Consider the following 18,792-nt stretch of genomic DNA (forward strand, 5'->3'; position numbering starts at 1 on the left):
GAGCACGATCGAGCTCTGAGTGAGCAGCTGTGCAATGGTCATCTTTACCAAAGGGGAGATGCTGCTTTTTCCAGTGTCACGCCCATGCTCTCAGGGCTGGAGGGAGGAGGGCTGCTTTTTGTTTTTACAGGCAAAAGGAAAGGCCCAGCCCTCAGAGCTTCTGCCAATGCAGATCCCAGCAGGTGCAAAATAAAGGCTCTCCCCCACCTTGCCAGCTGCAGATTGATCAGAAGACTGCTAGTCTAGTGTGTTGGGCCACTTTCTCTCTTCTGTGTATCGTCCCCTCTTATTACATAAACAGCATAAGAGGAATAAAGGAAGGAAGGAAGGAAGGAAGGAACAGTGTATCGCAAGCACCTTCCACCCTGATGTCAATGGGCCACCAACCTTCGGGATGAGGAGGAGACCTGTGAAGACAGTCAGAGCGTGCCGACTGGGGCATTCATTTGGCTCATACACCGACAAGGCTTTCAGCGGCAGGAACAAACTTCAGGAATAGGCATTCTTGGCCTCGAATCCTAAGGGGGGTGCAAACGCTGAGGACAATTCCGTCAAATGCTCAAAGGACCGTGGCTCGTTGGTCTAGGGGTATGATTCTCGCTTTGGGTGCGAGAGGTCCCGGGTTCAAATCCCGGACGAGCCCAATCAAGGTGGTTAACTTGAGCTCCTTTTTTTTGTTTTTTCAATGTTATTTTCATTGGACAGACTCTCTGGTTTTCTCGGTAAGCAGTAGTCGATGAACAATTCACTTCCTGAACCTCTTTGCGTGCCATGTCCTTGCGACAAGCACTTTGTGTTCTCTGTTAGCTCTCAGTAACATTCCTTGATTTGCTTGTGAGTTTTGGCCGTCCGATCTCAAAGTGGAAATATGTCCTTCCCTCTGTACGCTGCATAGGCCCTCAGCTGGCATACTTGTATATGTGCGCATGCTTGATAGGACGTATGTTTTAGGCTGGATTGTGTGAGCTTCAGGCGCAAGGCATTTGATTAGTCTTTAAGCAGGTCCACTTGCACTGCCCTTTGCACCTGTTCTCCCAGTCCCTACAAAGGTGAGCAAGCAGCTGTTTCTGTAGTGTAGTGGTTATCACGTTCGCCTCACACGCGAAAGGTCCCCGGTTCGAGACCGGGCAGAAACACTCTCTGCTGGCATTTTACACAAAATAGTTTTTTTCCCCTTTTGTCACACACAAATGTAAAGTATGAACTTATTTGCGTTCCCATGGAAATAGCATATGCTCTCAAGAGCTTGAGAAATACACTGGGAAGGCAAGCATCCTCACATGTATTCTGTATATGGGGCCAATAAAAAAATGCACGCGCTTGCATTTTGTGTATGTAATGTTGCAGAGCACAGAGAGGATTTATTTTCCCTACTGCTGGGTATTTGGGTCTCTGGGATCACAGTTGGGTCCGCTCCGTCCTCTGAAATGGTCCATATTAGTTACATAGGTTAGTGTACCAAAGAAATAATACATTTTCATATACAGCTTCTTCATTTCTGTGTTCTGAGGGATTACCAGTTGTAAGAAATGCACTTGCCGGTACAGTGATTCCCTGGCTTTCTCTGGCCCGAGAAAGCTTTTCCTCTGAAGTGGGAACAGAAGTTGGACTGCTTCTGCTGAACTTCCTGAAAGCAGAGCTGGCGGGAGGAGGGACTTTTTGAGTGCTGGGAAAATTTGAGCTGGAAATTTGCATCGGCTGGACAGAGATTGCTTGGAGCAGCCAAAATATAATAACGGCCATGGCGCTCAAGTAAAGCAGAAAGCTTTTAGTATACACCTTTTGCACTCTTGTCAACGAAGCTGGGCTCTGTGAATGCTCACCCTACGCAAGAAAAGAGAACAGACTTTGCTGGTGACCTAAATATATCTCGCCTGATCGAGCACGATCGAGCTCTGAGTGAGCAGCTGTGCAATGGTCATCTTTACCAAAGGGGAGATGCTGCTTTTTCCAGTGTCACGCCCATGCTCTCAGGGCTGGAGGGAGGAGGGCTGCTTTTTGTTTTTACAGGCAAAAGGAAAGGCCCAGCCCTCAGAGCTTCTGCCAATGCAGATCCCAGCAGGTGCAAAATAAAGGCTCTCCCCCACCTTGCTAGCTGCAGATTGATCAGAAGACTGCTAGTCTAGTGTGTTGGGCCACTTTCTCTCTTCTGTGTATCGTCCCCTCTTATTACATAAACAGCATAAGAGGAATAAAGGAAGGAAGGAAGGAAGGAAGGAACAGTGTATCGCAAGCACCTTCCACCCTGATGTCAATGGGCCACCAACCTTCGGGATGAGGAGGAGACCTGTGAAGACAGTCAGAGCGTGCCGACTGGGGCATTCATTTGGCTCATACACCGACAAGGCTTTCAGCGGCAGGAACAAACTTCAGGAATAGGCATTCTTGGCCTCGAATCCTAAGGGGGGTGCAAACGCTGAGGACAATTCCGTCAAATGCTCAAAGGACCGTGGCTCGTTGGTCTAGGGGTATGATTCTCGCTTTGGGTGCGAGAGGTCCCGGGTTCAAATCCCGGACGAGCCCAATCAAGGTGGTTAACTTGAGCTCCTTTTTTTTGTTTTTTCAATGTTATTTTCATTGGACAGACTCTCTGGTTTTCTCGGTAAGCAGTAGTCGATGAACAATTCACTTCCTGAACCTCTTTGCGTGCCATGTCCTTGCGACAAGCACTTTGTGTTCTCTGTTAGCTCTCAGTAACATTCCTTGATTTGCTTGTGAGTTTTGGCCGTCCGATCTCAAAGTGGAAATATGTCCTTCCCTCTGTACGCTGCATAGGCCCTCAGCTGGCATACTTGTATATGTGCGCCTGCTTGATAGGACGTATGTTTTAGGCTGGATTGTGTGAGCTTCAGGCGCAAGGCATTTGATTAGTCTTTAAGCAGGTCCACTTGCACTGCCCTTTGCACCTGTTCTCCCAGTCCCTACAAAGGTGAGCAAGCAGCTGTTTCTGTAGTGTAGTGGTTATCACGTTCGCCTCACACGCGAAAGGTCCCCGGTTCGAGACCGGGCAGAAACACTCTCTGCTGGCATTTTACACAAAATAGTTTTTTTCCCCTTTTGTCACACACAAATGTAAAGTATGAACTTATTTGCGTTCCCATGGAAATAGCATATGCTCTCAAGAGCTTGAGAAATACACTGGGAAGGCAAGCATCCTCACATGTATTCTGTATATGGGGCCAATAAAAAAATGCACGCGCTTGCATTTTGTGTATGTAATGTTGCAGAGCACAGAGAGGATTTATTTTCCCTACTGCTGGGTATTTGGGTCTCTGGGATCACAGTTGGGTCCGCTCCGTCCTCTGAAATGGTCCATATTAGTTACATAGGTTAGTGTACCAAAGAAATAATACATTTTCATATACAGCTTCTTCATTTCTGTGTTCTGAGGGATTACCAGTTGTAAGAAATGCACTTGCCGGTACAGTGATTCCCTGGCTTTCTCTGGCCCGAGAAAGCTTTTCCTCTGAAGTGGGAACAGAAGTTGGACTGCTTCTGCTGAACTTCCTGAAAGCAGAGCTGGCGGGAGGAGGGACTTTTTGAGTGCTGGGAAAATTTGAGCTGGAAATTTGCATCGGCTGGACAGAGATTGCTTGGAGCAGCCAAAATATAATAACGGCCATGGCGCTCAAGTAAAGCAGAAAGCTTTTAGTATACACCTTTTGCACTCTTGTCAACGAAGCTGGGCTCTGTGAATGTTCACCCTACGCAAGAAAAGAGAACAGACTTTGCTGGTGACCTAAATATATCTCGCCTGATCGAGCACGATCGAGCTCTGAGTGAGCAGCTGTGCAATGGTCATCTTTACCAAAGGGGAGATGCTGCTTTTTCCAGTGTCACGCCCATGCTCTCAGGGCTGGAGGGAGGAGGGCTGCTTTTTGTTTTTACAGGCAAAAGGAAAGGCCCAGCCCTCAGAGCTTCTGCCAATGCAGATCCCAGCAGGTGCAAAATAAAGGCTCTCCCCCACCTTGCCAGCTGCAGATTGATCAGAAGACTGCTAGTCTAGTGTGTTGGGCCACTTTCTCTCTTCTGTGTATCGTCCCCTCTTATTACATAAACAGCATAAGAGGAATAAAGGAAGGAAGGAAGGAAGGAAGGAAGGAACAGTGTATCGCAAGCACCTTCCACCCTGATGTCAATGGGCCACCAACCTTCGGGATGAGGAGGAGACCTGTGAAGACAGTCAGAGCGTGCCGACTGGGGCATTCATTTGGCTCATACACCGACAAGGCTTCCAGCGGCAGGAACAAACTTCAGGAATAGGCATTCTTGGCCTCGAATCCTAAGGGGGGTGCAAACGCTGAGGACAATTCCGTCAAATGCTCAAAGGACCGTGGCTCGTTGGTCTAGGGGTATGATTCTCGCTTTGGGTGCGAGAGGTCCCGGGATTTAGAGCCCAATCAAGGTGGTTAACTTGAGCTCCTTTTTTTTGTTTTTTCAATGTTATTTTCATTGGACAGACTCTCTGGTTTTCTCGGTAAGCAGTAGTCGATGAACAATTCACTTCCTGAACCTCTTTGCGTGCCATGTCCTTGCGACAAGCACTTTGTGTTCTCTGTTAGCTCTCAGTAACATTCCTTGATTTGCTTGTGAGTTTTGGCCGTCCGATCTCAAAGTGGAAATATGTCCTTCCCTCTGTACGCTGCATAGGCCCTCAGCTGGCATACTTGTATATGTGCGCATGCTTGATAGGACGTATGTTTTAGGCTGGATTGTGTGAGCTTCAGGCGCAAGGCATTTGATTAGTCTTTAAGCAGGTCCACTTGCACTGCCCTTTGCACCTGTTCTCCCAGTCCCTACAAAGGTGAGCAAGCAGCTGTTTCTGTAGTGTAGTGGTTATCACGTTCGCCTCACACGCGAAGGTCCCCGGTTCGAGACCGGGCAGAAACACTCTCTGCTGGCATTTTACACAAAATAGTTTTTTTCCCCTTTTGTCACACACAAATGTAAAGTATGAACTTATTTGCGTTCCCATGGAAATAGCATATGCTCTCAAGAGCTTGAGAAATACACTGGGAAGGCAAGCATCCTCACATGTATTCTGTATATGGGGCCAATAAAAAAATGCACGCGCTTGCATTTTGTGTATGTAATGTTGCAGAGCACAGAGAGGATTTATTTTCCCTACTGCTGGGTATTTGGGTCTCTGGGATCACAGTTGGGTCCGCTCCGTCCTCTGAAATGGTCCATATTAGTTACATAGGTTAGTGTACCAAAGAAATAATACATTTTCATATACAGCTTCTTCATTTCTGTGTTCTGAGGGATTACCAGTTGTAAGAAATGCACTTGCCGGTACAGTGATTCCCTGGCTTTCTCTGGCCCGAGAAAGCTTTTCCTCTGAAGTGGGAACAGAAGTTGGACTGCTTCTGCTGAACTTCCTGAAAGCAGAGCTGGCGGGAGGAGGGACTTTTTGAGTGCTGGGAAAATTTGAGCTGGAAATTTGCATCGGCTGGACAGAGATTGCTTGGAGCAGCCAAAATATAATAACGGCCATGGCGCTCAAGTAAAGCAGAAAGCTTTTAGTATACACCTTTTGCACTCTTGTCAACGAAGCTGGGCTCTGTGAATGCTCACCCTACGCAAGAAAAGAGAACAGACTTTGCTGGTGACCTAAATATATCTCGCCTGATCGAGCACGATCGAGCTCTGAGTGAGCAGCTGTGCAATGGTCATCTTTACCAAAGGGGAGATGCTGCTTTTTCCAGTGTCACGCCCATGCTCTCAGGGCTGGAGGGAGGAGGGCTGCTTTTTGTTTTTACAGGCAAAAGGAAAGGCCCAGCCCTCAGAGCTTCTGCCAATGCAGATCCCAGCAGGTGCAAAATAAAGGCTCTCCCCCACCTTGCCAGCTGCAGATTGATCAGAAGACTGCTAGTCTAGTGTGTTGGGCCACTTTCTCTCTTCTGTGTATCGTCCCCTCTTATTACATAAACAGCATAAGAGGAATAAAGGAAGGAAGGAAGGAAGGAAGGAACAGTGTATCGCAAGCACCTTCCACCCTGATGTCAATGGGCCACCAACCTTCGGGATGAGGAGGAGACCTGTGAAGACAGTCAGAGCGTGCCGACTGGGGCATTCATTTGGCTCATACACCGACAAGGCTTTCAGCGGCAGGAACAAACTTCAGGAATAGGCATTCTTGGCCTCGAATCCTAAGGGGGGTGCAAACGCTGAGGACAATTCCGTCAAATGCTCAAAGGACCGTGGCTCGTTGGTCTAGGGGTATGATTCTCGCTTTGGGTGCGAGAGGTCCCGGGTTCAAATCCCGGACGAGCCCAATCAAGGTGGTTAACTTGAGCTCCTTTTTTTTGTTTTTTCAATGTTATTTTCATTGGACAGACTCTCTGGTTTTCTCGGTAAGCAGTAGTCGATGAACAATTCACTTCCTGAACCTCTTTGCGTGCCATGTCCTTGCGACAAGCACTTTGTGTTCTCTGTTAGCTCTCAGTAACATTCCTTGATTTGCTTGTGAGTTTTGGCCGTCCGATCTCAAAGTGGAAATATGTCCTTCCCTCTGTACGCTGCATAGGCCCTCAGCTGGCATACTTGTATATGTGCGCATGCTTGATAGGACGTATGTTTTAGGCTGGATTGTGTGAGCTTCAGGCGCAAGGCATTTGATTAGTCTTTAAGCAGGTCCACTTGCACTGCCCTTTGCACCTGTTCTCCCAGTCCCTACAAAGGTGAGCAAGCAGCTGTTTCTGTAGTGTAGTGGTTATCACGTTCGCCTCACACGCGAAAGGTCCCCGGTTCGAGACCGGGCAGAAACACTCTCTGCTGGCATTTTACACAAAATAGTTTTTTTCCCCTTTTGTCACACACAAATGTAAAGTATGAACTTATTTGCGTTCCCATGGAAATAGCATATGCTCTCAAGAGCTTGAGAAATACACTGGGAAGGCAAGCATCCTCACATGTATTCTGTATATGGGGCCAATAAAAAAATGCACGCGCTTGCATTTTGTGTATGTAATGTTGCAGAGCACAGAGAGGATTTATTTTCCCTACTGCTGGGTATTTGGGTCTCTGGGATCACAGTTGGGTCCGCTCCGTCCTCTGAAATGGTCCATATTAGTTACATAGGTTAGTGTACCAAAGAAATAATACATTTTCATATACAGCTTCTTCATTTCTGTGTTCTGAGGGATTACCAGTTGTAAGAAATGCACTTGCCGGTACAGTGATTCCCTGGCTTTCTCTGGCCCGAGAAAGCTTTTCCTCTGAAGTGGGAACAGAAGTTGGACTGCTTCTGCTGAACTTCCTGAAAGCAGAGCTGGCGGGAGGAGGGACTTTTTGAGTGCTGGGAAAATTTGAGCTGGAAATTTGCATCGGCTGGACAGAGATTGCTTGGAGCAGCCAAAATATAATAACGGCCATGGCGCTCAAGTAAAGCAGAAAGCTTTTAGTATACACCTTTTGCACTCTTGTCAACGAAGCTGGGCTCTGTGAATGCTCACCCTACGCAAGAAAAGAGAACAGACTTTGCTGGTGACCTAAATATATCTCGCCTGATCGAGCACGATCGAGCTCTGAGTGAGCAGCTGTGCAATGGTCATCTTTACCAAAGGGGAGATGCTGCTTTTTCCAGTGTCACGCCCATGCTCTCAGGGCTGGAGGGAGGAGGGCTGCTTTTTGTTTTTACAGGCAAAAGGAAAGGCCCAGCCCTCAGAGCTTCTGCCAATGCAGATCCCAGCAGGTGCAAAATAAAGGCTCTCCCCCACCTTGCCAGCTGCAGATTGATCAGAAGACTGCTAGTCTAGTGTGTTGGGCCACTTTCTCTCTTCTGTGTATCGTCCCCTCTTATTACATAAACAGCATAAGAGGAATAAAGGAAGGAAGGAAGGAAGGAAGGAAGGAACAGTGTATCGCAAGCACCTTCCACCCTGATGTCAATGGGCCACCAACCTTCGGGATGAGGAGGAGACCTGTGAAGACAGTCAGAGCGTGCCGACTGGGGCATTCATTTGGCTCATACACCGACAAGGCTTCCAGCGGCAGGAACAAACTTCAGGAATAGGCATTCTTGGCCTCGAATCCTAAGGGGGGTGCAAACGCTGAGGACAATTCCGTCAAATGCTCAAAGGACCGTGGCTCGTTGGTCTAGGGGTATGATTCTCGCTTTGGGTGCGAGAGGTCCCGGGATTTAGAGCCCAATCAAGGTGGTTAACTTGAGCTCCTTTTTTTTGTTTTTTCAATGTTATTTTCATTGGACAGACTCTCTGGTTTTCTCGGTAAGCAGTAGTCGATGAACAATTCACTTCCTGAACCTCTTTGCGTGCCATGTCCTTGCGACAAGCACTTTGTGTTCTCTGTTAGCTCTCAGTAACATTCCTTGATTTGCTTGTGAGTTTTGGCCGTCCGATCTCAAAGTGGAAATATGTCCTTCCCTCTGTACGCTGCATAGGCCCTCAGCTGGCATACTTGTATATGTGCGCATGCTTGATAGGACGTATGTTTTAGGCTGGATTGTGTGAGCTTCAGGCGCAAGGCATTTGATTAGTCTTTAAGCAGGTCCACTTGCACTGCCCTTTGCACCTGTTCTCCCAGTCCCTACAAAGGTGAGCAAGCAGCTGTTTCTGTAGTGTAGTGGTTATCACGTTCGCCTCACACGCGAAGGTCCCCGGTTCGAGACCGGGCAGAAACACTCTCTGCTGGCATTTTACACAAAATAGTTTTTTTCCCCTTTTGTCACACACAAATGTAAAGTATGAACTTATTTGCGTTCCCATGGAAATAGCATATGCTCTCAAGAGCTTGAGAAATACACTGGGAAGGCAAGCATCCTCACATGTATTCTGTATATGGGGCCAATAAAAAAATGCACGCGCTTGCATTTTGTGTATGTAATGTTGCAGAGCACAGAGAGGATTTATTTTCCCTACTGCTGGGTATTTGGGTCTCTGGGATCACAGTTGGGTCCGCTCCGTCCTCTGAAATGGTCCATATTAGTTACATAGGTTAGTGTACCAAAGAAATAATACATTTTCATATACAGCTTCTTCATTTCTGTGTTCTGAGGGATTACCAGTTGTAAGAAATGCACTTGCCGGTACAGTGATTCCCTGGCTTTCTCTGGCCCGAGAAAGCTTTTCCTCTGAAGTGGGAACAGAAGTTGGACTGCTTCTGCTGAACTTCCTGAAAGCAGAGCTGGCGGGAGGAGGGACTTTTTGAGTGCTGGGAAAATTTGAGCTGGAAATTTGCATCGGCTGGACAGAGATTGCTTGGAGCAGCCAAAATATAATAACGGCCATGGCGCTCAAGTAAAGCAGAAAGCTTTTAGTATACACCTTTTGCACTCTTGTCAACGAAGCTGGGCTCTGTGAATGCTCACCCTACGCAAGAAAAGAGAACAGACTTTGCTGGTGACCTAAATATATCTCGCCTGATCGAGCACGATCGAGCTCTGAGTGAGCAGCTGTGCAATGGTCATCTTTACCAAAGGGGAGATGCTGCTTTTTCCAGTGTCACGCCCATGCTCTCAGGGCTGGAGGGAGGAGGGCTGCTTTTTGTTTTTACAGGCAAAAGGAAAGGCCCAGCCCTCAGAGCTTCTGCCAATGCAGATCCCAGCAGGTGCAAAATAAAGGCTCTCCCCCACCTTGCCAGCTGCAGATTGATCAGAAGACTGCTAGTCTAGTGTGTTGGGCCACTTTCTCTCTTCTGTGTATCGTCCCCTCTTATTACATAAACAGCATAAGAGGAATAAAGGAAGGAAGGAAGGAAGGAAGGAACAGTGTATCGCAAGCACCTTCCACCCTGATGTCAATGGGCCACCAACCTTCGGGATGAGGAGGAGACCTGTGAAGACAGTCAGAGCGTGCCGACTGGGGCATTCATTTGGCTCATACACCGACAAGGCTTTCAGCGGCAGGAACAAACTTCAGGAATAGGCATTCTTGGCCTCGAATCCTAAGGGGGGTGCAAACGCTGAGGACAATTCCGTCAAATGCTCAAAGGACCGTGGCTCGTTGGTCTAGGGGTATGATTCTCGCTTTGGGTGCGAGAGGTCCCGGGTTCAAATCCCGGACGAGCCCAATCAAGGTGGTTAACTTGAGCTCCTTTTTTTTGTTTTTTCAATGTTATTTTCATTGGACAGACTCTCTGGTTTTCTCGGTAAGCAGTAGTCGATGAACAATTCACTTCCTGAACCTCTTTGCGTGCCATGTCCTTGCGACAAGCACTTTGTGTTCTCTGTTAGCTCTCAGTAACATTCCTTGATTTGCTTGTGAGTTTTGGCCGTCCGATCTCAAAGTGGAAATATGTCCTTCCCTCTGTACGCTGCATAGGCCCTCAGCTGGCATACTTGTATATGTGCGCATGCTTGATAGGACGTATGTTTTAGGCTGGATTGTGTGAGCTTCAGGCGCAAGGCATTTGATTAGTCTTTAAGCAGGTCCACTTGCACTGCCCTTTGCACCTGTTCTCCCAGTCCCTACAAAGGTGAGCAAGCAGCTGTTTCTGTAGTGTAGTGGTTATCACGTTCGCCTCACACGCGAAAGGTCCCCGGTTCGAGACCGGGCAGAAACACTCTCTGCTGGCATTTTACACAAAATAGTTTTTTTCCCCTTTTGTCACACACAAATGTAAAGTATGAACTTATTTGCGTTCCCATGGAAATAGCATATGCTCTCAAGAGCTTGAGAAATACACTGGGAAGGCAAGCATCCTCACATGTATTCTGTATATGGGGCCAATAAAAAAATGCACGCGCTTGCATTTTGTGTATGTAATGTTGCAGAGCACAGAGAGGATTTATTTTCCCTACTGCTGGGTATTTGGGTCTCTGGGATCACAGTTGGGTCCGCTCCGTCCTCTGAAATGGTCCATATTAGTTACATAGGTTAGTGTACCAAAGAAATAATACATTTTCATATACAGCTTCTTCATTTCTGTGTTCTGAGGGATTACCAGTTGTAAGAAATGCACTTGCCGGTACAGTGATTCCCTGGCTTTCTCTGGCCCGAGAAAGCTTTTCCTCTGAAGTGGGAACAGAAGTTGGACTGCTTCTGCTGAACTTCCTGAAAGCAGAGCTGGCGGGAGGAGGGACTTTTTGAGTGCTGGGAAAATTTGAGCTGGAAATTTGCATCGGCTGGACAGAGATTGCTTGGAGCAGCCAAAATATAATAACGGCCATGGCGCTCAAGTAAAGCAGAAAGCTTTTAGTATACACCTTTTGCACTCTTGTCAACGAAGCTGGGCTCTGTGAATGCTCACCCTACGCAAGAAAAGAGAACAGACTTTGCTGGTGACCTAAATATATCTCGCCTGATCGAGCACGATCGAGCTCTGAGTGAGCAGCTGTGCAATGGTCATCTTTACCAAAGGGGAGATGCTGCTTTTTCCAGTGTCACGCCCATGCTCTCAGGGCTGGAGGGAGGAGGGCTGCTTTTTGTTTTTACAGGCAAAAGGAAAGGCCCAGCCCTCAGAGCTTCTGCCAATGCAGATCCCAGCAGGTGCAAAATAAAGGCTCTCCCCCACCTTGCCAGCTGCAGATTGATCAGAAGACTGCTAGTCTAGTGTGTTGGGCCACTTTCTCTCTTCTGTGTATCGTCCCCTCTTATTACATAAACAGCATAAGAGGAATAAAGGAAGGAAGGAAGGAAGGAAGGAACAGTGTATCGCAAGCACCTTCCACCCTGATGTCAATGGGCCACCAACCTTCGGGATGAGGAGGAGACCTGTGAAGACAGTCAGAGCGTGCCGACTGGGGCATTCATTTGGCTCATACACCGACAAGGCTTTCAGCGGCAGGAACAAACTTCAGGAATAGGCATTCTTGGCCTCGAATCCTAAGGGGGGTGCAAACGCTGAGGACAATTCCGTCAAATGCTCAAAGGACCGTGGCTCGTTGGTCTAGGGGTATGATTCTCGCTTTGGGTGCGAGAGGTCCCGGGTTCAAATCCCGGACGAGCCCAATCAAGGTGGTTAACTTGAGCTCCTTTTTTTTGTTTTTTCAATGTTATTTTCATTGGACAGACTCTCTGGTTTTCTCGGTAAGCAGTAGTCGATGAACAATTCACTTCCTGAACCTCTTTGCGTGCCATGTCCTTGCGACAAGCACTTTGTGTTCTCTGTTAGCTCTCAGTAACATTCCTTGATTTGCTTGTGAGTTTTGGCCGTCCGATCTCAAAGTGGAAATATGTCCTTCCCTCTGTACGCTGCATAGGCCCTCAGCTGGCATACTTGTATATGTGCGCATGCTTGATAGGACGTATGTTTTAGGCTGGATTGTGTGAGCTTCAGGCGCAAGGCATTTGATTAGTCTTTAAGCAGGTCCACTTGCACTGCCCTTTGCACCTGTTCTCCCAGTCCCTACAAAGGTGAGCAAGCAGCTGTTTCTGTAGTGTAGTGGTTATCACGTTCGCCTCACACGCGAAAGGTCCCCGGTTCGAGACCGGGCAGAAACACTCTCTGCTGGCATTTTACACAAAATAGTTTTTTTCCCCTTTTGTCACACACAAATGTAAAGTATGAACTTATTTGCGTTCCCATGGAAATAGCATATGCTCTCAAGAGCTTGAGAAATACACTGGGAAGGCAAGCATCCTCACATGTATTCTGTATATGGGGCCAATAAAAAAATGCACGCGCTTGCATTTTGTGTATGTAATGTTGCAGAGCACAGAGAGGATTTATTTTCCCTACTGCTGGGTATTTGGGTCTCTGGGATCACAGTTGGGTCCGCTCCGTCCTCTGAAATGGTCCATATTAGTTACATAGGTTAGTGTACCAAAGAAATAATACATTTTCATATACAGCTTCTTCATTTCTGTGTTCTGAGGGATTACCAGTTGTAAGAAATGCACTTGCCGGTACAGTGATTCCCTGGCTTTCTCTGGCCCGAGAAAGCTTTTCCTCTGAAGTGGGAACAGAAGTTGGACTGCTTCTGCTGAACTTCCTGAAAGCAGAGCTGGCGGGAGGAGGGACTTTTTGAGTGCTGGGAAAATTTGAGCTGGAAATTTGCATCGGCTGGACAGAGATTGCTTGGAGCAGCCAAAATATAATAACGGCCATGGCGCTCAAGTAAAGCAGAAAGCTTTTAGTATACACCTTTTGCACTCTTGTCAACGAAGCTGGGCTCTGTGAATGCTCACCCTACGCAAGAAAAGAGAACAGACTTTGCTGGTGACCTAAATATATCTCGCCTGATCGAGCACGATCGAGCTCTGAGTGAGCAGCTGTGCAATGGTCATCTTTACCAAAGGGGAGATGCTGCTTTTTCCAGTGTCACGCCCATGCTCTCAGGGCTGGAGGGAGGAGGGCTGCTTTTTGTTTTTACAGGCAAAAGGAAAGGCCCAGCCCTCAGAGCTTCTGCCAATGCAGATCCCAGCAGGTGCAAAATAAAGGCTCTCCCCCACCTTGCCAGCTGCAGATTGATCAGAAGACTGCTAGTCTAGTGTGTTGGGCCACTTTCTCTCTTCTGTGTATCGTCCCCTCTTATTACATAAACAGCATAAGAGGAATAAAGGAAGGAAGGAAGGAAGGAAGGAAGGAACAGTGTATCGCAAGCACCTTCCACCCTGATGTCAATGGGCCACCAACCTTCGGGATGAGGAGGAGACCTGTGAAGACAGTCAGAGCGTGCCGACTGGGGCATTCATTTGGCTCATACACCGACAAGGCTTTCAGCGGCAGGAACAAACTTCAGGAATAGGCATTCTTGGCCTCGAATCCTAAGGGGGGTGCAAACGCTGAGGACAATTCCGTCAAATGCTCAAAGGACCGTGGCTCGTTGGTCTAGGGGTATGATTCTCGCTTTGGGTGCGAGAGGTCCCCGAGCCCAATCAAGGTGGTTAACTTGAGCTCCTTTTTTTTGTTTTTTCAATGTTATTTTCATTGGACAGACTCTCTGGTTTTCTCGGTAAGCAGTAGTCGATGAACAATTCACTTCCTGAACCTCTTTGCGTGCCATGTCCTTGCGACAAGCACTTTGTGTTCTCTGTTAGCTCTCAGTAACATTCCTTGATTTGCTTGTGAGTTTTGGCCGTCCGATCTCAAAGTGGAAATATGTCCTTCCCTCTGTACGCTGCATAGGCCCTCAGCTGGCATACTTGTATATGTGCGCATGCTTGATAGGACGTATGTTTTAGGCTGGATTGTGTGAGCTTCAGGCGCAAGGCATTTGATTAGTCTTTAAGCAGGTCCACTTGCACTGCCCTTTGCACCTGTTCTCCCAGTCCCTACAAAGGTGAGCAAGCAGCTGTTTCTGTAGTGTAGTGGTTATCACGTTCGCCTCACACGCGAAAGGTCCCCGGTTCGAGACCGGGCAGAAACACTCTCTGCTGGCATTTTACACAAAATAGTTTTTTTCCCCTTTTGTCACACACAAATGTAAAGTATGAACTTATTTGCGTTCCCATGGAAATAGCATATGCTCTCAAGAGCTTGAGAAATACACTGGGAAGGCAAGCATCCTCACATGTATTCTGTATATGGGGCCAATAAAAAAATGCACGCGCTTGCATTTTGTGTATGTAATGTTGCAGAGCACAGAGAGGATTTATTTTCCCTACTGCTGGGTATTTGGGTCTCTGGGATCACAGTTGGGTCCGCTCCGTCCTCTGAAATGGTCCATATTAGTTACATAGGTTAGTGTACCAAAGAAATAATACATTTTCATATACAGCTTCTTCATTTCTGTGTTCTGAGGGATTACCAGTTGTAAGAAATGCACTTGCCGGTACAGTGATTCCCTGGCTTTCTCTGGCCCGAGAAAGCTTTTCCTCTGAAGTGGGAACAGAAGTTGGACTGCTTCTGCTGAACTTCCTGAAAGCAGAGCTGGCGGGAGGAGGGACTTTTTGAGTGCTGGGAAAATTTGAGCTGGAAATTTGCATCGGCTGGACAGAGATTGCTTGGAGCAGCCAAAATATAATAACGGCCATGGCGCTCAAGTAAAGCAGAAAGCTTTTAGTATACACCTTTTGCACTCTTGTCAACGAAGCTGGGCTCTGTGAATGCTCACCCTACGCAAGAAAAGAGAACAGACTTTGCTGGTGACCTAAATATATCTCGCCTGATCGAGCACGATCGAGCTCTGAGTGAGCAGCTGTGCAATGGTCATCTTTACCAAAGGGGAGATGCTGCTTTTTCCAGTGTCACGCCCATGCTCTCAGGGCTGGAGGGAGGAGGGCTGCTTTTTGTTTTTACAGGCAAAAGGAAAGGCCCAGCCCTCAGAGCTTCTGCCAATGCAGATCCCAGCAGGTGCAAAATAAAGGCTCTCCCCCACCTTGCCAGCTGCAGATTGATCAGAAGACTGCTAGTCTAGTGTGTTGGGCCACTTTCTCTCTTCTGTGTATCGTCCCCTCTTATTACATAAACAGCATAAGAGGAATAAAGGAAGGAAGGAAGGAAGGAAGGAACAGTGTATCGCAAGCACCTTCCACCCTGATGTCAATGGGCCACCAACCTTCGGGATGAGGAGGAGACCTGTGAAGACAGTCAGAGCGTGCCGACTGGGGCATTCATTTGGCTCATACACCGACAAGGCTTTCAGCGGCAGGAACAAACTTCAGGAATAGGCATTCTTGGCCTCGAATCCTAAGGGGGGTGCAAACGCTGAGGACAATTCCGTCAAATGCTCAAAGGACCGTGGCTCGTTGGTCTAGGGGTATGATTCTCGCTTTGGGTGCGAGAGGTCCCGGGTTCAAATCCCGGACGAGCCCAATCAAGGTGGTTAACTTGAGCTCCTTTTTTTTGTTTTTTCAATGTTATTTTCATTGGACAGACTCTCTGGTTTTCTCGGTAAGCAGTAGTCGATGAACAATTCACTTCCTGAACCTCTTTGCGTGCCATGTCCTTGCGACAAGCACTTTGTGTTCTCTGTTAGCTCTCAGTAACATTCCTTGATTTGCTTGTGAGTTTTGGCCGTCCGATCTCAAAGTGGAAATATGTCCTTCCCTCTGTACGCTGCATAGGCCCTCAGCTGGCATACTTGTATATGTGCGCATGCTTGATAGGACGTATGTTTTAGGCTGGATTGTGTGAGCTTCAGGCGCAAGGCATTTGATTAGTCTTTAAGCAGGTCCACTTGCACTGCCCTTTGCACCTGTTCTCCCAGTCCCTACAAAGGTGAGCAAGCAGCTGTTTCTGTAGTGTAGTGGTTATCACGTTCGCCTCACACGCGAAAGGTCCCCGGTTCGAGACCGGGCAGAAACACTCTCTGCTGGCATTTTACACAAAATAGTTTTTTTCCCCTTTTGTCACACACAAATGTAAAGTATGAACTTATTTGCGTTCCCATGGAAATAGCATATGCTCTCAAGAGCTTGAGAAATACACTGGGAAGGCAAGCATCCTCACATGTATTCTGTATATGGGGCCAATAAAAAAATGCACGCGCTTGCATTTTGTGTATGTAATGTTGCAGAGCACAGAGAGGATTTATTTTCCCTACTGCTGGGTATTTGGGTCTCTGGGATCACAGTTGGGTCCGCTCCGTCCTCTGAAATGGTCCATATTAGTTACATAGGTTAGTGTACCAAAGAAATAATACATTTTCATATACAGCTTCTTCATTTCTGTGTTCTGAGGGATTACCCGTTGTAAGAAATGCACTTGCCGGTACAGTGATTCCCTGGCTTTCTCTGGCCCGAGAAAGCTTTTCCTCTGAAGTGGGAACAGAAGTTGGACTGCTTCTGCTGAACTTCCTGAAAGCAGAGCTGGCGGGAGGAGGGACTTTTTGAGTGCTGGGAAAATTTGAGCTGGAAATTTGCATCGGCTGGACAGAGATTGCTTGGAGCAGCCAAAATATAATAACGGCCATGGCGCTCAAGTAAAGCAGAAAGCTTTTAGTATACACCTTTTGCACTCTTGTCAACGAAGCTGGGCTCTGTGAATGCTCACCCTACGCAAGAAAAGAGAACAGACTTTGCTGGTGACCTAAATATATCTCGCCTGATCGAGCACGATCGAGCTCTGAGTGAGCAGCTGTGCAATGGTCATCTTTACCAAAGGGGAGATGCTGCTTTTTCCAGTGTCACGCCCATGCTCTCAGGGCTGGAGGGAGGAGGGCTGCTTTTTGTTTTTACAGGCAAAAGGAAAGGCCCAGCCCTCAGAGCTTCTGCCAATGCAGATCCCAGCAGGTGCAAAATAAAGGCTCTCCCCCACCTTGCCAGCTGCAGATTGATCAGAAGACTGCTAGTCTAGTGTGTTGGGCCACTTTCTCTCTTCTGTGTATCGTCCCCTCTTATTACATAAACAGCATAAGAGGAATAAAGGAAGGAAGGAAGGAAGGAAGGAACAGTGTATCGCAAGCACCTTCCACCCTGATGTCAATGGGCCACCAACCTTCGGGATGAGGAGGAGACCTGTGAAGACAGTCAGAGCGTGCCGACTGGGGCATTCATTTGGCTCATACACCGACAAGGCTTTCAGCGGCAGGAACAAACTTCAGGAATAGGCATTCTTGGCCTCGAATCCTAAGGGGGGTGCAAACGCTGAGGACAATTCCGTCAAATGCTCAAAGGACCGTGGCTCGTTGGTCTAGGGGTATGATTCTCGCTTTGGGTGCGAGAGGTCCCGGGTTCAAATCCCGGACGAGCCCAATCAAGGTGGTTAACTTGAGCTCCTCTTTTTTGTTTTTTCAATGTTATTTTCATTGGACAGACTCTCTGGTTTTCTCGGTAAGCAGTAGTCGATGAACAATTCACTTCCTGAACCTCTTTGCGTGCCATGTCCTTGCGACAAGCACTTTGTGTTCTCTGTTAGCTCTCAGTAACATTCCTTGATTTGCTTGTGAGTTTTGGCCGTCCGATCTCAAAGTGGAAATATGTCCTTCCCTCTGTACGCTGCATAGGCCCTCAGCTGGCATACTTGTATATGTGCGCATGCTTGATAGGACGTATGTTTTAGGCTGGATTGTGTGAGCTTCAGGCGCAAGGCATTTGATTAGTCTTTAAGCAGGTCCACTTGCACTGCCCTTTGCACCTGTTCTCCCAGTCCCTACAAAGGTGAGCAAGCAGCTGTTTCTGTAGTGTAGTGGTTATCACGTTCGCCTCACACGCGAAAGGTCCCCGGTTCGAGACCGGGCAGAAACACTCTCTGCTGGCATTTTACACAAAATAGTTTTTTTCCCCTTTTGTCACACACAAATGTAAAGTATGAACTTATTTGCGTTCCCATGGAAATAGCATATGCTCTCAAGAGCTTGAGAAATACACTGGGAAGGCAAGCATCCTCACATGTATTCTGTATATGGGGCCAATAAAAAAATGCACGCGCTTGCATTTTGTGTATGTAATGTTGCAGAGCACAGAGAGGATTTATTTTCCCTACTGCTGGGTATTTGGGTCTCTGGGATCACAGTTGGGTCCGCTCCGTCCTCTGAAATGGTCCATATTAGTTACATAGGTTAGTGTACCAAAGAAATAATACATTTTCATATACAGCTTCTTCATTTCTGTGTTCTGAGGGATTACCAGTTGTAAGAAATGCACTTGCCGGTACAGTGATTCCCTGGCTTTCTCTGGCCCGAGAAAGCTTTTCCTCTGAAGTGGGAACAGAAGTTGGACTGCTTCTGCTGAACTTCCTGAAAGCAGAGCTGGCGGGAGGAGGGACTTTTTGAGTGCTGGGAAAATTTGAGCTGGAAATTTGCATCGGCTGGACAGAGATTGCTTGGAGCAGCCAAAATATAATAACGGCCATGGCGCTCAAGTAAAGCAGAAAGCTTTTAGTATACACCTTTTGCACTCTTGTCAACGAAGCTGGGCTCTGTGAATGCTCACCCTACGCAAGAAAAGAGAACAGACTTTGCTGGTGACCTAAATATATCTCGCCTGATCGAGCACGATCGAGCTC

General features: G+C 47.5%; 17 non-coding genes across 17 annotated transcripts; all 17 read left to right on the plus strand.

Moving 5' to 3' along the window:
* Window positions 1–571: 571 nt before the first annotated feature.
* On the plus strand, window positions 572–643 carry TRNAP-UGG (transfer RNA proline (anticodon UGG)). The gene has a single exon. It is a non-coding gene; the product is annotated as a tRNA-Pro (tRNA).
* A 420-nt stretch (window positions 644–1,063) lies between these two features.
* On the plus strand, window positions 1,064–1,136 carry TRNAV-CAC (transfer RNA valine (anticodon CAC)). The gene has a single exon. It is a non-coding gene; the product is annotated as a tRNA-Val (tRNA).
* A 1,315-nt stretch (window positions 1,137–2,451) lies between these two features.
* On the plus strand, window positions 2,452–2,523 carry TRNAP-UGG (transfer RNA proline (anticodon UGG)). The gene has a single exon. It is a non-coding gene; the product is annotated as a tRNA-Pro (tRNA).
* A 420-nt stretch (window positions 2,524–2,943) lies between these two features.
* Window positions 2,944–3,016, plus strand: TRNAV-CAC (transfer RNA valine (anticodon CAC)). The gene has a single exon. It is a non-coding gene; the product is annotated as a tRNA-Val (tRNA).
* A 1,802-nt stretch (window positions 3,017–4,818) lies between these two features.
* On the plus strand, window positions 4,819–4,890 carry TRNAV-CAC (transfer RNA valine (anticodon CAC)). The gene has a single exon. It is a non-coding gene; the product is annotated as a tRNA-Val (tRNA).
* Window positions 4,891–6,205: 1,315 nt separating this feature from the next.
* Window positions 6,206–6,277, plus strand: TRNAP-UGG (transfer RNA proline (anticodon UGG)). The gene has a single exon. It is a non-coding gene; the product is annotated as a tRNA-Pro (tRNA).
* Window positions 6,278–6,697: 420 nt separating this feature from the next.
* TRNAV-CAC (transfer RNA valine (anticodon CAC)) lies at window positions 6,698–6,770 on the plus strand. Its single transcript has one exon. It is a non-coding gene; the product is annotated as a tRNA-Val (tRNA).
* Window positions 6,771–8,572: 1,802 nt separating this feature from the next.
* On the plus strand, window positions 8,573–8,644 carry TRNAV-CAC (transfer RNA valine (anticodon CAC)). The gene has a single exon. It is a non-coding gene; the product is annotated as a tRNA-Val (tRNA).
* A 1,315-nt stretch (window positions 8,645–9,959) lies between these two features.
* TRNAP-UGG (transfer RNA proline (anticodon UGG)) lies at window positions 9,960–10,031 on the plus strand. Its single transcript has one exon. It is a non-coding gene; the product is annotated as a tRNA-Pro (tRNA).
* Window positions 10,032–10,451: 420 nt separating this feature from the next.
* On the plus strand, window positions 10,452–10,524 carry TRNAV-CAC (transfer RNA valine (anticodon CAC)). Its single transcript has one exon. It is a non-coding gene; the product is annotated as a tRNA-Val (tRNA).
* A 1,315-nt stretch (window positions 10,525–11,839) lies between these two features.
* TRNAP-UGG (transfer RNA proline (anticodon UGG)) lies at window positions 11,840–11,911 on the plus strand. The gene has a single exon. It is a non-coding gene; the product is annotated as a tRNA-Pro (tRNA).
* Window positions 11,912–12,331: 420 nt separating this feature from the next.
* TRNAV-CAC (transfer RNA valine (anticodon CAC)) lies at window positions 12,332–12,404 on the plus strand. The gene has a single exon. It is a non-coding gene; the product is annotated as a tRNA-Val (tRNA).
* A 1,795-nt stretch (window positions 12,405–14,199) lies between these two features.
* TRNAV-CAC (transfer RNA valine (anticodon CAC)) lies at window positions 14,200–14,272 on the plus strand. Its single transcript has one exon. It is a non-coding gene; the product is annotated as a tRNA-Val (tRNA).
* A 1,315-nt stretch (window positions 14,273–15,587) lies between these two features.
* On the plus strand, window positions 15,588–15,659 carry TRNAP-UGG (transfer RNA proline (anticodon UGG)). Its single transcript has one exon. It is a non-coding gene; the product is annotated as a tRNA-Pro (tRNA).
* Window positions 15,660–16,079: 420 nt separating this feature from the next.
* On the plus strand, window positions 16,080–16,152 carry TRNAV-CAC (transfer RNA valine (anticodon CAC)). The gene has a single exon. It is a non-coding gene; the product is annotated as a tRNA-Val (tRNA).
* A 1,315-nt stretch (window positions 16,153–17,467) lies between these two features.
* Window positions 17,468–17,539, plus strand: TRNAP-UGG (transfer RNA proline (anticodon UGG)). The gene has a single exon. It is a non-coding gene; the product is annotated as a tRNA-Pro (tRNA).
* A 420-nt stretch (window positions 17,540–17,959) lies between these two features.
* On the plus strand, window positions 17,960–18,032 carry TRNAV-CAC (transfer RNA valine (anticodon CAC)). The gene has a single exon. It is a non-coding gene; the product is annotated as a tRNA-Val (tRNA).
* Window positions 18,033–18,792: the final 760 nt, after the last annotated feature.

The sequence above is a fragment of the Ambystoma mexicanum genome, chromosome 2q, assembly GCF_040938575.1.
Source record: "Ambystoma mexicanum isolate Mex_15411 chromosome 2q, UKY_AmexF1_1, whole genome shotgun sequence".
Taxonomy (NCBI): Eukaryota; Metazoa; Chordata; class Amphibia; order Caudata; family Ambystomatidae; genus Ambystoma; species Ambystoma mexicanum.